This window comes from Scyliorhinus canicula, chromosome 15, assembly GCF_902713615.1.
Source record: "Scyliorhinus canicula chromosome 15, sScyCan1.1, whole genome shotgun sequence".
NCBI classification, from domain to species: domain Eukaryota; kingdom Metazoa; phylum Chordata; class Chondrichthyes; order Carcharhiniformes; family Scyliorhinidae; genus Scyliorhinus; species Scyliorhinus canicula.
The window spans coordinates 90836442-90853494 of NC_052160.1; the positions used below are offsets into that span (position 1 = coordinate 90836442).

The 17053-nt window shown below is 51.1% G+C and overlaps 1 protein-coding gene across 3 annotated transcripts in view; it reads left to right on the top strand.

The window, feature by feature from the left end:
• nras (NRAS proto-oncogene, GTPase) overlaps positions 1–17053 on the top strand; it is a 72681-nt gene that overhangs the window by 1029 nt on the left and 54599 nt on the right. The window lies entirely within an intron of this gene.

Consider the following 17053-nt stretch of genomic DNA (forward strand, 5'->3'; position numbering starts at 1 on the left):
GGAGGGGGTGGGGGGGAGGAGAGTGCGTGCGGGGGTGGGGGGGAGGAGTGAGTGCGGGGTGGGCTGGAGGCGGAGTGAGTGAGTGGGTGGGGGGCGGAGTGAGTGAGGGGGTGAGGGGAGGAGTGAGTGAGTGAGCGGTGGTGGGGGCGGAGTGACGTGAGGGGGTTGGGGGAGGCGTGATTGAGGGGGTTGGGGAGGAAGTGAGTTAGGGGTTGGGAGGCGTGAGGTGAGGGTTCGGGAGCGGCGTGCGTGCGGGGTGGGGGAGGAGTGAGTGGGGGTGGGGGGGAGGAGGGGGTGGGGGGAGGAGTGAGTGAGGGGGTGGGGGGAGGAGTGAGTGAGGGGGTGGGGGGAGGATGTGAGTGAGGGGGTGGGGGAGGAGTGAGTGAGGGGGTGGGGGGAGGAGTGAGTGAGGGTAGGGGGGAGAGGTGTGGGAGTGAGTGAGGGGGTGGGGGGAAGGTGTGGGAGTGTCAGGGAGTGAGTGAGGGGGTGCGGGGGAGGAATGAGTGAGGGGATGGGGGGAGGAGTGCATGAGGGGGTGGGGAGGAGAGGTGTGGGAGTGAGTGATGGGGGTGGGGGAGAGGTGTGGGAGTGAGTGAGGGGCTGGGGGAGAGGTGTGGGAGTGAGTGATGAGGTGGGGGAAGAGATGTGGGAGTGAGTGAGGGGGTGGGGGAGAGGTGTGGGAGTGAGTGAGGGGGTGGGGGAGAGGTGTGGGGTGGGGGGAGAGGTGTGGGAGTGGGTGGAGGGGTGGGGGAAAGGTGTGGGGGTGGGGGAGTGAGTGAGGAGGTGGGGGAGTGAGTGAGGAGGTGGGGGGAGGTGTGAGTGAGGGGGTGGGGGGGAGGTGTGAGTGAGGGGGTTGGGGGGGGAGGTGAGAGGGTGGGGGGAGGTGAGGGGGTGGGGGATGTGTGTGTGGGGGTGGAGGAGGTGAGTGTGTGGGTGTGGAGGAGGTGAGTGTGTGAGGGGGTGGGGGAAGGTGAGTGTGAGGGGGTGGAGGAAGGTGAGTGTGAGGGGGTGGGGGAAGGTGAGTGTGAGGGGGTGGGGGAAGGTGAGTGTGAGGGGGTGGGGGAAGGTGAGTGTGAGGGGGTGGGGGAAGGTGCGTGTGAGGGGGTGGGGGAAGGTGAGTGTGAGGGGGAAGGTGAGTGTGTGAGGGGGTGGGGGAAGGTGAGGGGGTGGGGGGAGGAGTGAGTGAGGGGTTGGGGGGGAGGAGGGGGTGGGGGGGGAGGAGTGAGGGGGTGGGGGGAGGAGTGAGTGAGGGGGTGGGGGAGGAGTGAGTGAGGGGGTGGGGGGAGGAGTGAGTGAGGGGGTGGGGGGAGGAGTGAGTGAGCGGGTGGGGGGAGGAGTGAGTGAGGGGGTGGGGGGAGGAGTGAGTGAGGGGGTGGGGGGAGGAGTGAGTGAGGGGGTGGGGGGAGGAGTGAGTGAGGGGGTGGGGGGAGGAGTGAGTGAGGGGGTGGGGGGGAGGAGTGAGTGAGGGGGTGGGGGAGGAGTGAGTGAGGGGGTGGGGGAGGAGTGAGTCAGGGGGTTGGGGGAGGAGTGAGTGAGGGGGTTGGGGGAGGAGTGAGTGAGGGGGTGGGGGAAGAGTGAGTGAGGGGTGGGGGAGGAGTGAGTGAGGGGGTGGGGGAGGAGTGAGTGAGGGGTGGGGGGAGGAGTGAGTGAGGGGGTGGGGGGAGGAGTGAGTGAGGGGGTGGGGGGAGGAGTGAGTGAGGGGGTGGGGGAGGAGTGAGTGAGGGGGTGGGGGAGGAGTGAGTGAGGGTAGGGGGGAGAGGTGTGGGAGTGAGTGAGGGGGTGGGGGGAAGGTGTGGGAGTGTCGGAGTGAGTGAGGGGGTGTGGGAGTGAGTGAGGAGGTGTGGGAGTGAATGAGGGCGTGGGGGGGAGGTGGAGTGAATGAGGGGGTGGGGAGAGGTGGAGTGAATGAGGGGGTGAGGGGAGGTGTGGGGGAGGTGGGGGAGTGAATGAGGTGGTGTGGGGAGGTGTGGTAGTGGGTGAGGGTGGGGGGAGGTGTGGGAGTGAGTGAGGGTGGGGGGAGGTGTGGGAGTGAGTGAGTGAGGGTGGGGGGAGGTGTGGGAGTGAGTGAGTGAGGGTGGGGGGAGGTGTGGGAGTGAGTGAGGGGGTGGGGGAGGTGTGGGAGAGTGAGGTGTCGGGGGAGATGTGTGGGAGTGGGTGGGGGGTGGGGAGAGGTGTGGGAGTGAGGGAGGTAGGGTGTGTGGGAGTGAGGGAGGTGGGGTGTGTGGGAGTGAGGGAGGTGGGGTGTGGGAGTGAGGGAGGTGGGGTGTGTGGGAGTGAGCGAGGTGGGGTGTGTGGGAGTGAGGGAGGTGGGGTGTGGGAGTGAGGGAGGTGGGGTGTGTGGGAGTGAGGGAGGTGGGGTGTGTGGGAGTGAGGGAGGTGGGGTGTGTGGGAGTGAGGGAGGTGGGGTGTGTGGGAGTGAGGGAGGTGGGGTGTGTGGGAGTGAGGGAGGTGGGGTGTGTGGGAGTGAGGGAGGTGGGGTGTGTGGGAGTGAGGGAGGTGGGGTGTGTGGGAGTGAGGGAGGTGGGTTGTGTGGGAGTGAGGGAGGTGGGGTGTGTGGGAGTGAGGGAGGTGGGGTGAGTGGGAGTGAGGGAGGTGGGGTGAGTGGGAGTGAGGGAGGTGGGGTGAGTGGGGCGGCAGGGGGTGAGGTGAGTGGGGCGGCAGGGGGTGAGGTGAGTGGGGCGGCAGGGGGTGAGGTGAGTGGGGCGGCAGGGGGTGAGGTGAGTGGGGCGGCAGGGGGTGAGGTGAGTGGGGCGGCAGGGGGTGAGGTGAGTGGGGCGGCAGGGGGTGAGGTGAGTGGGGCGGCAGGGGGTGAGGTGAGTGGGGCGGCAGGGGGTGAGGTGAGTGGGGCGGCAGGGGGTGAGGTGAGTGGGGCGGCAGGGGGTGAGGTGAGTGGGGCGGCAGGGGGTGAGGTGAGTGGGGCGGCAGGGGGTGAGGTGAGTGGGGCGGCAGGGGGTGAGGTGAGTGGGGCGGCAGGGGGTGAGGTGAGTGGGGCGGCAGGGGGTGAGGTGAGTGGGGCGGCAGGGGGTGAGGTGAGTGGGGCGGCAGGGGGCGAGGTGAGTGGGGCGGGAGGGATAGGAGAAGAGGGAGGGGCTGAAGATGGGGAGGGAGAGTGGGGTGTGGGGGGGGGAAAGTGTGTGGGGCAAGAGGGGAGGGGGTGAAGTTGGGGAAAGAGTGGGGAGGGAGATTAGGAGAGGAGGGAGAGGGACGGGTGGGGAGAGTGGGGCTGGAGAGAATGCGGTTGGGGGAGAATGGGAGAGTGGGATGGCGGACTTGAGTGGTCTGGGTGGGAGGGGTGGATTTGGGGGGTGGGAGGGGGAGCGGTGGGCGGGGGGGGGGGATGTAGGGTGGGGTTAGTGATGGGGGTGTGTGAGGGGGGTGTTAGAGACCAGGATGGGGTTAGGGACCTGGGTGAGGGGGATGGTGGGGTTAGGTGAGAGGGGAGTGAGGTAAATGGGCAGGGGGTGTGGGAGTGGGAGGAGGGGCGAGCGACTGGGGGTACGGGCAGGAGGGAGGCCCAGTGTGCAAGGGAGTGGGAAATCAGTGGGAGGGTGAGAGTGGAGGGGACATCTGGAGTGGAGTGGGGGGGGCTAGAAGGTGCAAATGGAATGGGGGGGGGGCGAGAAGGAGCAAATGCAGTCGGGAGAGGCAGAAAGGAGCGAGTGGGGGCATGTAGGAGTGAATAGAGATGGGCGGGGCAGGAAGGACCAAGTGGGAGCGGGGCATGAAGGAGCGAGTGGAGTTGGTGGGAAGGAGTGAGTGGAGTGTTGGGGGGCATGGGAAGGAGTGGAGTAGGAGGCGGGAAGGAAGGAGTGGAGTGGGGGGGGCGGGAGGGAGTGAGTTTAGTGGGGGAGGGAGTGAGTTGAGGGAGCGAGTGGGGGAGCGGAGAAGTTGGGCAGGAGAGCGGAAGCGAGTGGGGGGGGCATGGGGTGGGCACGAGCGAGTTGGGGAGTGGGTGTGAGCAAGGGAGAGGGTGAAAATATCAATGGGGTAAGTAGGGAGGTGTGGGCAGAGGTGGGAGAGGATAGATGAGGGAGTGGAAGAGGGCTCTGGAGAGACAGGTTGTTGGAGCGTGAGGGATATCGGGAGGGAGCGAATCATAGAATTTACAGTGCAGAAGGAGGCCATTCGGCCCATCGAGTCTGCACCGGTTCTTGGAAAAAGCACCCTACTTAAGCCCACACCTCCATCCTATCCCAGTAACCCCACCTAACCTTTTGGATGCTAAGGGCAATTTAGCATGGCCAATCCACCTACATGCACACCTTTAGACTATGGGAGGAAACCTGAGCACCCGGAGAAAACCCACGCAGGCAGAGGGAGGAAGTGCAAAATCCACACAGACAGTTACCCGAGGCCGGAATTGAACCCGGGACTCTGGAGATGTGAGGCAGCAGTGCTACCCACTGTGCTACCATGCCGCCCCAGATTGTGAGATATTGGTAGGAAGTGTGATGGGAAACGATTGAGGGGGAGCTGGGGAGGGAGGGAGGGTGGGTAAAGGGGTCTAGTTGTGGGGGGAAGATGAGGGTTTGGAGTGAGAATTGGAGTAAGGGTGAAAGGAGAAGAAAATGCGTTCTGAGTCAGGATGATGGACTAAGCAGTGAGTGGGGGGTGCGATTATTTGGGTGTGACGGAGGGCATGATGTGCAGTTGGTGAAGAGGGTGTGGGACTTAAATAGGGGTGTGGGTGGGTATTGCAGATTGGGTGGTGGAGTGGCGACTCGCTGTGGTTTTTTTAAATAAAGGGGGGGGATTTGGCGAGATTTGTGATCTGTGGCTTTGGTCGGGAAAGGGAGAGGTTGTTTGAGTCTGGTGAGGTGCAATTTGGAAGTGTATGGTGCATATGTGAGAGATGGGCTATGGTTATAGAATGGAGTGTGTAATTGGGTTTTGAAGCCTGAAGTGAGAAGTACTCTGGAAGATATGAATGGTTTTATATTAGGAAATGTGATAATGAACTGCAACTGGATTTGTTGAATGAATGCTTACTAGTAAGATCAGCATTTATTGCTAGCACCCAATTGATCTCGAAGGTTCTGTTTTTCCCTCAACACCTTGAAGCATTGCATTTGTCATTTTGTCCTTCCATGTAATGACCATTGAAAACAGTGACGGTGAAAGTTTCTGAGCTTTCTTGATACATGGGTGGAATTCTAGTTGACATTTTCAAGCAATGAAGGTTCCATCCATTGCCACACCTTCATAACCCTCTCTCCTTCAGACAAGACATGCATTTCAACATCATCATATTATACAAAAATCAAAGTTAGCCGAAGAAATTGCAACTACTGCAGGGACATCTCGCTTCTTAGCATCATTGGGAAAACCTTCGCCAGGGTCCTGCTTAAAAGTCTCCAATGCATGTATTCAGATGCACCATGTGATTTCTCTGCTGGCAGATCTACAGTGAGCGTGATCTTCTACATAAGACATCTACAAGATTTTTGCAGGGAACAGGATATATGTCTTCATTTTTGTAAATGTCACTAAAGCATTGGACACAGTCAGCAGGACAAGAACTCTTCAAGCTCATCAGTCTCGTCTCCTTCCATGATGACAAACACTACTGTGCAAATTGATGGAACCACTGCTGACAGTTTCAGGGTGAAGAATTGAGTGAAACAGGGCTGTAATATCCCTGCTCCTGACTACATTAAATAACAACCCCGCTGAAAGTCATTTGCAAAGTCTGTTAAAATTGGTCCATGGTGATCATTAATAGATCCCATGGTGCAGAACTTTCTCCATGCATAGGGAAAACATCTACCACCTTTGACCAACACTTTGTGAAGTGTTGTTGGAGCTGCTCTCATCCAGGCAAGAGGGGAGTATTCTATCACACTCCTGACTTATGCGTTGTAGATGATCTCTTGTGGATGAGGCTGTAGGGACGTTCGGAGGTGAATGACTCACTTCCGAATATCCAGCATCTGACCTCTTTTAGCCATGTTATTTATATTGCTGGCCGAGTTAAAATTCTGGTTAAAGCCCAGGTCTTGTTGCATTCATGCAGGCAAGGACTACCTCATTACCTGAGGCATTACGAATGATACTGAACAGTGAGCATCCACCAGCAAACATTCCCAATTCTGACCTTATGATACAGGTAAGGTCATTGATGAAGCAATTGAAGATGGTTGAACCCTTGAGGAACTTCTGCAGTGATGTCCTAAGGCTGAGATGATACGCCTCCAATACCTACAATTTTAATTGTTAGGTATAATTCTAGCCTGTGCAGAATTTTCCCCTGATTCCCATTGACTTCAATTTTGTTCATGTTCCTTGATGCCATACCCAGTCAAATGCTGCCTTGATATCAAGGACAGTCACACTCATAGAATCCCGGCAGTGCAGGCGGAGGTCATTCGACCCATTGAGTCTGCACCAACCCGTAGAAAGAGCACCCTACCTACGTCCACTTCCCTTGTAACCCCACCTAACCGTTGGACACTAAGGGAAATTTAGCATGGCCAATCCACCTAATCTTCACATCTTTGGAGTCTTGCCTCATCTCTGAAATGCAACTGTTCTGTCAATGTTTATTTGGAACAAGGCTGAGGCAATGACTGTCCCAGGAAGTGGGCGGTGGATGGCCGAGCGAGTAAGGGGATGGATCAAGGAGCCAGAAGCTGAGTGGGTGCGCGCGGAGGAGGCCTCCCTCTGGGCCCTCGCCACGGTGGCACTCCCATCCCCACCCAAAAAACACTCCAGCAGCCTGGTGGTGATACCCACCCTCCAGTCTTGGATCCAGCATTTTGGCCTGACCAAAATGTCAGACAAAGCTCCCATCTGTAACAAACATAGGTTCCCACCAGCACTGACTGACGCCACCTTCAAAAGGTGGATATAGGACGAGGGGACACTGACAGTCAGGACCGACGGCAGGGTCGCGACACTGGACGAACTGACGGAGAAATTCCAGCTGGCCAGGAGGAACGAGCTAAAGTACCTGCAGCTCAGAAACCTCCTACGAAAGGAGATGAGGACTTACCCGCAACCGCCATGACAGACATTACTGGAAGCAAGCATATTAGAGAGAGGAAACGAGCGAAATGTACGACCGACTGGTAGCAGGGGCCGACACCGTACTGGACGCAACAAGTAGGAAATAGGAGGAGGACCTGGGGATTGAGATAGGTGGGGACTCTGGAGCGAAGCACTGCATAGGGTCAGCTCCACCTCCAGCTGCGCAAGGCTCAGGGTGAGGGTGGAGCCATGCCCAAAAGTGGCGGTCTTCGGGGTTCCAGACCAGCCAGATCTATTTCTGGGGAGGAGGGCAGGCTCCCTTGCCTTTGCCTCCCTGATTGCCTGACGTAGAATCCTGTTCGACTGGCGGTCAAGCACCACCTAAAGCTGCAGACATCTCGGAATTTCTCCAAATGGAGAAAATTAAATTCGCCATCCGAGGGTCAGACGGCGGCTTCCACAGAACGTGGGAGCCATTCACCTGAATTGTTCTGGGACTTTTTTGTGGCCAACAAACTAGGAGAAGAATAGCCAGGAACCAGGGGTAAGCAGCCGAAGCATGAGAGGGAGAGGTAGAATGGGGGTTGGGTGGGAACAACTCCTAAGAAGAAGGAAAGGCGAACCACAGGGCGGGGGGGGAAAGAGACCGGGAACAGTAGAGGAGAGCCGGGGAGGGGGGGGGGGGGGGGTGAAGGAAGGCAGGGAAGCATTAACCAGCCTGACAGCCACAGGAACAGAGTAAAAGGAGAACACGGGCGGCGGACGGGAGGGCCGGATAAAGCAGCAGCACGCACGAGAAGACAACGGCAGCGAAATCCGACCGGGGTAAGCGAGGGGCAACACTGGCACCAGACCCACTTCAGGATTGCCCTCCGGAAGTGCCTTGCCGGCACGAACGGATGCCTACTTGCGTATATATAGATATATCCTGTGAGAATAACGGCAGCATATGCTCCATGCAAAAATCTAATAAAAAACATTTTAATAAAAAGGAAGTGGGTGGTGGGCCTTGGGGGGGGGGGGGGGGAAGAAGAGACTTGGAAAAATTTGCTGCAGTTGTGGGGAGGAAGGGTATGTGGGGAGTTCGACCACAAACCTGTTTACAAGGGTATTCCTGGAGATGGGCTGTGGTCCTGCAGAGAGAGCTATTCCAGGAGTTAGGCTGTTGACCTTTGGAGTGGAATATCCAAAGAGTTGGGCTTACAGTGAGTGCTATCCTAGGAGACGGGTTGCGGGCCTGTAAAGAGGGATACACCGGGAGTTGGATTCTAATCTTGGAAGCAGTATGTCTTTGGATTTGGGTAAGTCAAAGAGATTAATTACTTGCCACAGAATTCTCAGCCTCTCGCTTGCTCTTGTAGCCCCAGTGACCCCAGGATGTTGATGGTTGGGATTCAGTGATGGAAATACCATGGAATGTCAAGAGGAGATGGTTAAATTCTCTTTTTGGAGATGATTGTTGCCCTGCACTCATGTGGTTTGAACAGTGCTTACCACTCAGCAACTGAAACCTGAATCTTGTCCAGGTCTAGCTGCATGTAATTGTGGTCTGCTTCATTATTTGAGGAGTTGTGAATGGAACTGGGCACGGTGAAACATGGCTTACGATCGAGGGAAAGTCACTGAAGCAGATGAAGATGATTTGATCTTCGACACTACTCTGAGAAACTTCTGGGGCTGAGATGATTGGCCTTCAATGACAATCATTGTGTTCCTTTTAAACTGCACAGCAACCCAAGCAGGCAACGCACAATATAATCTCTTTAAATTACTGGTAGAGTGCACCCATGCAAACAATATTCAGAGTCGCATACTCCAAAGAAGTTGGAGGGTATGCTGACTGCAACCATCTTCCTTTTTGTTTGGTTTGACTCGAAATAGTGGGGAGCCCACCCCGCCCACTTAACCATTTCCAACGACTTCAGTTTTAACTTGATGCCAATTCAGTCAAATGATACCTTGATGCAAAGGGCAGTCACTCTCGCCTCACCTTTAGCCCCCTTTTGATCATTGTTGTGAGGTGTGGTGGGGATCATGCTCGCCATTTGCTTGATTTAAGTGATACAGCCACACCCAATCTTGTCCTCATCTGTTATCTACATACGTCTGGCCCCTGGCCCCGGGTCACTGTCTGTGTGGAGTTTGCACATTCTCCCAGTGTTTCACCCCCACAACCCAACATTGTGCAGATTAGGTGGATTACCCACTCTAAATTGACCCTTAATTGGAAAGAAAATAATTGGGTACTCTAAATATTTTTAAAATATGTGCGTCCGTCTCTAGCTGGAGTGGCAGGATGGCAACCAAGTAGGTCTTGATGGTGTATTTTGTATCACTCAGCCAGAAACACTTGTCTAAAATTATCTGTAACAGATGTTTTATTTGATTATTTTGAGCTAAATGCAATCTTAATCTGGATGTTTTCTTCAAAATAGTAATTATTGTAAATCTTCAAAGTAAAACAGCAAACCCATCATAGTTAACTAGCTGTTTCCACTTCTGGCATTGCATCAGGGGAAGCATTATCTGTTTTTCTCCCAACCAAGGTCTCTGCATACAAGGGCTGTACGGTGGCACTGCTGCCTCCCAGCACCAGGGACCCAGGTTCAATTCCAGCCTTGGGTGACTGTGTTGAGTTTGCATGTTCTACCTGAGTGAGCATGGGTTTCCTCCAGGTGCTTGGGTTTTCTCCCACAGTCCAAAGATGTGCAGGTTAGGTGGATTGGCTGTGCTAAATTAGTGTCCAAAATGTACTGGTTAGGTAGGGCTGTGAGGATAGGGTAGGGAAGTGGACCTGGGTGAGTTGCTCTTTCGAAGGGTTGGTGCAGACTCAATGGGCCAAATGGCCGTCTCCTGCACTGTAAGAATTCTATAGATGTCTTTCTTGGACTTCCTGGTCTCAAATTGCTGGTCTGAACTGGCTGAGTGGTGATGAATAGCTTTAACATTACAACTGTGATTACACGTTAAAAGTACTTGGCTATGAAGTGTTTTGAGATGTAAGGTGCCTGAAAAGCACTGCATAAATGAAAGTCTTGTATAAATCTCAAATCTTTTGTTTTGCCCCATCCATGAGGGGAATCCTCTGACCTCTTGGCAGCCCCCCCCCCCCCCCCCACCGTTGTGTGACTGAGAATGGGAGTACATGTAGTCGATCCCAGTAGTTAACTTGCATTAGATTGTTCCTTGGCACAGTTATGAAGCTCTGTTACATGGCTAGTTGGGTTGTACCATATCAAGATGGTAGAGGAGCCACTGAATTGGTTGGAGTCGGTTGCATTCTTTGGAACCAGCTGCTAGCGTGTTTTGTGTGAGACCCACTAATCCATAGGGCATTAATGGTTCTGGTTTAAAAATGTTCAGTGTTTGCAACCTCAGCATAGGTTTGGTTTATATGTAAATGTAACACGATTTTCTTTTCTGTCTGAGGCTATCAAGTTCTTTTGCATCACCCGTTATCTGATGAGTTTTAGATTAGCATTAACCATAAAAGGTTGGTGTTTGTGATCAAGTTATATAAGGAAATTTCAGCTGTGCTTTTAGTAGGATGTTTTAATTGGTCAAAGTGAGGAAAGCCTTCACCTCTTTTGTAGAGTTAAAATTGAGTTTTAAAAAATAATGGCTGTTGGAGTGCTCTGACCTTCTGTATGGGGGTGGGGGGGAAGAATCATAGGGACAACTTACTTTCAAACTCTTCCACATTGTATCATCTGAGCTGTCAGAGTCCTTTGCAATACGTGAAGTAAATGCTATTAGGCTGAAAACACCATTTTGTTTGGAACCTTTTGCAAATGTCTGCATTGGTGAGATGTCTGGTGAGATGGGCAAGAATGACAACATTTTTTTTCTGATGTGGTAGTTTTAGGCAGCATACCGTAATCAGGGATCATGTAGTTCTTGCCCAGATGCCTTTCAGGTCTCACCAATCCCCCTCTTTTTTTTTCCTCAGTAGAAACAGAAGGTACAATGGTTCATGGTCAGTTGACAGTCTTTGCATTCATGGAGGAGAGGTCTTGTTGTTTCTCGGTGTTGTTTTGAACAACTGAAACACCACAGACTGAATCTGCTGTATCCTTTGATGAATATATGGATTAATCAGGGTCAGGAAGTGGACGTTATTAATTATTTCCTTGTGTCCCAAAAAAATCAGGATGCTGTATGGAGATTGAGGATAAGATGATGAAGAAATTACGTTGAGAAATGATTTGAGAGAGTTACTGTAAATTATTCAGATATTAAGACCGCCTGGCTACTTATGACTCCTTTCACATCCAAGCTTAGCAGTGTCATTGGAGCTATCATAGGTTTGTTTTCCAAGGTTGTGACTGATGATTTTAGGTGGTCCCACTCAGTCTTTCTTTAGCTCCAAGGCCATCCATCAGGATGTGATGCATATATCCATATCCATACTTGAGGTTTGTGAAGGTTCCTTATAAAATATACTACCATTGAGCAGGTACATACCATGTAACACAAATTTGGCTGCTGCTGGGAAGTCTAGAGCTAAAGCAAGTCAAATTCCTGTTGCAAAGTTGGTAACCCGTTCAAAATAAATGGCCTCTGACATTTTCAAACTAATACAGAGCAAGCTATTATGTGTCTGGCAAGGTAGTATGACAATCGTCGTATTTAGAAAAACTTGTCTCCTTTGTAAAGAAATTCTGATCCTATTTTATCCTTTTATAAATTGCAGTGGATGCCAATGAGATTGTTGCTTGTTTTATAGGCCAAATCTCTTTTACCTTTTAACTTTCTTGGTAAGCTTGAGATATCAGTTTATACCACAGAAGGATGAAATTCAGACCTTTGTGTCTGTGCTAGCTCTTTGCTCAACCAATCCAAAATTACTCCCACTACTTTCATCTTACTCTGAGGCCCTGTAACTTACTTGCATCAAGTATTTGTTTACTCATTCTTAAATGGGCCTCGGCTGCTCCCTGTTAAAATATTTTGTGCTCCTAATAATTCTGCAGACAAATGTCTCCTTCTCTTTCCCCCCCCCCCCCCCCACCCCACTCTTGAAAAAAAATGAAAATTGCTTATTGTCACGAGTAGGCTTCAATGAAGTTACTGTGAAAAGCCCCTAGTCTCCACATTCCGGCGCCTGTCCGGGGAGGCTGGTACGGGAATCGAACCGTGCTGCTGGCCTGCTTGGTCTGCTTTAAAAGCCAGCGATTTAGCCGAGTGTGCTAAACCAGCCGCTTATGATGATTTCAAATAATTGTCATCCCTCTTAGCCCATCCACCAGAGGAAATTGTCAGTTTATTAATCCAATTAAATCTTGCATAATTAAAAAAATATATATCTTGGGTATACTAAGTCATTTGGTGGTACAGAACTTGAGTATTGCTGAAAAACATCTTTTCAAAAATCTTCCAACTTTGCTGGAATACCAAAAGACGGGGAAAATAATTTATTGGATTGGATTTGTTTATTGTCACGTGTACCGAGGTACAGTGAAAAGTATTTTTCTGCAAGCAGCTCAACAGATCATTCAGTACATGGAAGAAAAGGGAATTAAACAAAATTCAAGAAAATACATGAGAATACATAATAGGGCAACACAAGATATACAATGTAGCTACATAAGCATTGGCCTCGGTTGAAGCATACAGGGTGTAGTGTTAATGAGGTCAGTCAATAAGAGGGTCATTTAGGAGTCTGGTGACAGTGGGGAAGAAGCTGTTTTTGAGTCTGTTTGTGCGTGTTCTCAGACTTCTGAATCTCCTGCCCGATGGAAGAAGTTGGAAAAGTGAGAAGCCGGGTGGGAGGGATCCTTGATTATGCTGCCTGCTTTCCCCTGGCAGCGGGAGGCGTAGATGGAATCAATGGATGGGAGGCAGGTTCGTGTGATGGACTGGGCGGTATTCACGACTCTCTGAAGTTCCTTGCGGTCCTGGGCTGAGCAGTTGCCATACCAGGCTGTGATGCAGCCCGATAGGATGCTTTCTATAGTGCATCTGTAAAAGTTGGTAAGGGTTAATGTGGACATGCCAAATTTCCTTAGTTTCCTGAGGAAGTATAGGTGCTGTTGTGGCGCTTGGTGATAGCGTCGACGTGAGTGGACCAGGATAGATTTTTGGTGATGTGCAGCCCTAGGAATTTGAAACTGCTCACCATCTCCACCTCGGCTCCGTTGATGCTGACAGGGGTGTGTACAGTACTTTGCTTCCTGAAGTCGATGACCAGCTCTTTAGTTTTGCTGGCATTGAGATTGTTGGCGTTACACCACTCCACTAGGTTCTCTATCTCCCTCCTGTATTCGGACTCGTCGTTATTCGAGATCCGGCCCACTATGGTCGTATCGTCAGCAAACTTGTAGATGGAGTTGGAACCAAGTTTTGCCACGCAGTCGTGTGTGTACAGGGAGTAGAGTAGGGGGCTAAGTACGCAGCCTTGCGGGGCACCGGTATTGAGGACTATTGTGGAGGAGGTGTTGGTGTTCATTCTTACTGACTGTGGTCTGTTTGTCAGAAAGTCAAGGATCCAGTTGCAGAGTGGAGAGCCAAGTCCTAGGTTTTGGAGCTTTGATTTGAGCTTGGCTGGGATTATGGTGTTGAAGGCGGAGCTGTAGTGAATAAATAGGAGTCTGATGTAGGCGTCCTTGTTTTCGAGATGCTCTAGGGATGAGTCTAGGGCCAGGGAAATGACGTCTGATGTGGACCGGTTGCGACGGTATGTGAATTGAAGTGGGTCAAGGCGTTCCGGGAGTATGGAGGTGATGCGCTTCGTGATCAGCCCCTCTAAGCACTTCATTACAACTGACGTCAGGGCCACCGGGCGGTAATCATGGAGGCATGCTGCCTGGTTCTTCTTTGGTACCGGTATGATGGTGGTCTTCTTGAAGCAGGTGGGGACCTCGGAGTGGAGTAGGGATAGGTTAAAGATGTCTGTAAATACCTCTGCCAGCTGGTATGCGCAGGCTCTGAGTGCACGACCAGGGATCCCGTCCGGGCCCATCGCCTTCCGTGGGTTCACTTTCAGGAAGGCCGATCTGACTTCGGAAACTGTGATGGTGGGTATGGGTGAATTATGGGCTGCTGGGGCACTCGACAGCGGATTGTTGGTTACCTGCTCAAACCGAGCATAGAATGCATTAAGTTCATCGGGGAGGGGTGCGCTGCTGCCAGAGATACTGCTCGGCTTCGCTTTGTAGCCCGTTATGTTGTTTAGTCCTTGCCACAACCGCCGAGAGTCTGTCTGTGACTCTAACTTAGTTTGATATTCTCTCTTGGCATCTCGGATGGCTTTGCGGAGGTCGTACCTGGATTTCTTGTATAGGACAGGGTCGTCTGCCTTGAACGCCTCCGATCTGTCCTTCAGTAGGGAGTCAATCTCGCTGTTGAGCCATGGTTTCCGGTTGGGGAACGTACGTACTGCTTTCTTTGGCACGCAGTCATCCACACATTTGCTGATGAAGTATATGACGGTGGTGGCATACTCATTTCAGTTAGTCGCTGAGTTCTTGAATATGGACCAATCCACTGTCTCTAAGCAGTCACGTAAGAGCTCGTCTGTCTCCTCGGACCAGCACTGCACAACCTTCTTAGCTGGATTCTCCCGCTTGAGTTTCTGCTTGTAAGCCGGGAGAAGGAGCACAGTCTTATGGTCTGATTTCCCAAAGTGCGGTCGGGGGATGGAACGGTAGGCACCCTTGATTTTTGAGTAGCAGTGGTCAAGAGTGTTCTCGCCCCTGGTGGGACAGGAGATGTGCTGGTGGAATTTTGGCAGTACACTCTTGAGGTTGGCTTTGTTGAAGCTCCGGCCACAATGAACAAGGCCTCCGGGTGTTCTGTTTGATAGTTGTTTATGACTGTGTACAGTTCATCCAGTTTATACTGTATGAGAAGGGAATGCTGATTGGTTGCCAAATGGACTTTGGTAGAGGCATTGCCATGGCGAATGCACCAGTTGATGGTGAATGGAAGATAATTACGAAGCATTGTTCTAAATTTGAACCAGGCAGCTTGACCCTGATTGGTTAAAGCAGTTCCTCGGGGAATGGATCAGCAAATTACTGTCACTTATTTTGTTTAGCTGAAGTCGGCACAATGTGTGGTACATGTTCTTTCTGCTTGCAAAGAACAGAACTCTTGTGTATTAAGAAGATGTAGCTTCCAGAACACATACATGTGCCACACTGCAAGCCTGACTGACCATTTTAAATTGGTTGTCAGCATACTTTTTAGCACACTGGGGATTATTTAGCAAGATATTGTCCAATCGCAGAAACATGTCTAATGTTGGATACCTGTATTTTAGGCTGTTGGGTACTTTGCCATTTGTGAAGATGCACTAGAAGACTGATGGGTATGACTCCAACCATATCACCACTAGAATTCAGCCTTTTTACAAACATGGTCCAAATTGGACCAAGGCTGTACCCACCAAGAGACTGATAGGTATGACTCCAGTCAGTGGAGGATTTGCCCCTGATTCCCATTGACCAGATTTGCCAAGGCTCGTTGATGGCACACTCCATTGAATGTTGTCTTGATAGCCAGGGAGTCTTTCTCATCTCACCACTAGAATTCAGCCTTTATACAAACATGGACCAAGGCTGTACCGAAGTCAGGAGCTGAGCAGCACAGACAGAACCCAGACTAAGCATCGGTGAACAAATTATTGCTATGCAAGTACCGCTTGATCACTTTACTGATCAAAAGTAGACTGATGAGGGGGTAATTAGTCAAATTGGAATTGTCCTGCTTTTGGTGGACAGGATGTACATGGGTAATTTTCTATATTATTGGTTAAATGCTAGTGTTGTTGCTGTACTGAAGCGACTTTGCTAGAGGCACAGCTAATTCTGCAGCACAAGTCTTCAGTGATGTTATCAGGGCCTATAACGTTTGCTTTATCCAGTGACATCTGCTATTTCTTGATATCATATGGTGTGAATCGAATTGGCTGAAAACTGGCATTATTGATGCTTGAAACCCCGGGAAGAGACTGAGATCGATCAACCATTTTACATTTCTGGTTGAAGATGGTTGAAAATGCTTAAGCCTGGTCTTTTGCACTGATGTGCTGAGCTCCACCATCATTGAGGATAGGGACATTTGTGGAGTGGCCTCTGTTAGACGTTAATTGTTACTGCCATTCATAACTGGATGTGGCTGGACTGCAGAAGTTTGATATGATCATTGGTTGTGTTAGCTTTGTCTATTGCATACTACTTGCGCTGTTTGGAATGCATGCAGTCCTGTGTTGTAGCTTTAGCTTGGCACCTCATTTTTAGGTATGCATGATATTGTTCCTGGTGCCTCATTGAACCAGTGTTGATCAGGGCTTGTGGTTAAAGATTGTGGTTGAATATAATTCTGCTGCTGAAGGCCACTGCTTCATAAATACCTAGTTTTGAGTTGCTCCATCTGTTCCCATTTAGCACTAGCGGTGCCACACAACATGATGGCTGGTGGCCTCAGTGTAAACATTGGACTTCCATCACCATGAGGGCTATGCAATGGTCAGTCCTACAAATACTGTCATGGACAAGATACTTCTGTGGCTGATAGATGGGTGAAGGTGAGATCAAGTAGATTTCTCTCTCCTGTATTGTACACAATGTTTATAGAATGACCCGAGAGAGGTATTTTATCAAAAGGTACCAAAGCTGCCTCATTACTTCATCCAAGCAGTTATTTCAAAGAGTTTAAATCTGTGAAACAGATTTTTTCCTTTAATTCATACTAGCTGTTTCCGATTATCTCTTGTATTTGCAAACGTTCAGGTGTTTTCTTTGATTCAGTCACTGGACTGAACCGAAAGGTTGTTTCACCGATTCTCTGGCTGCTTCTTGGTCATCCTTGAAACAGGTATTCATACACGACCTTTGTATGGCTGTTACTTTTTTTTTATTTTTTATAAATTTGAAAGTACCCAATTATTTTTTTCCAATTAAGGAACAATTTAGTGTGGCCAATCCACCTAACCCAGCACATCTTTGGGTTTCGGTGGGTAACACCCACGCAGACAATGGGGAGAATGTACAAACTCCACACGGACAGTGACCCAGGGCCGGGATTCGAACCCGAGTCCTCAGCGCTGTGGTCCCAGTGCTAACCACTGCGACACATGCCGCCC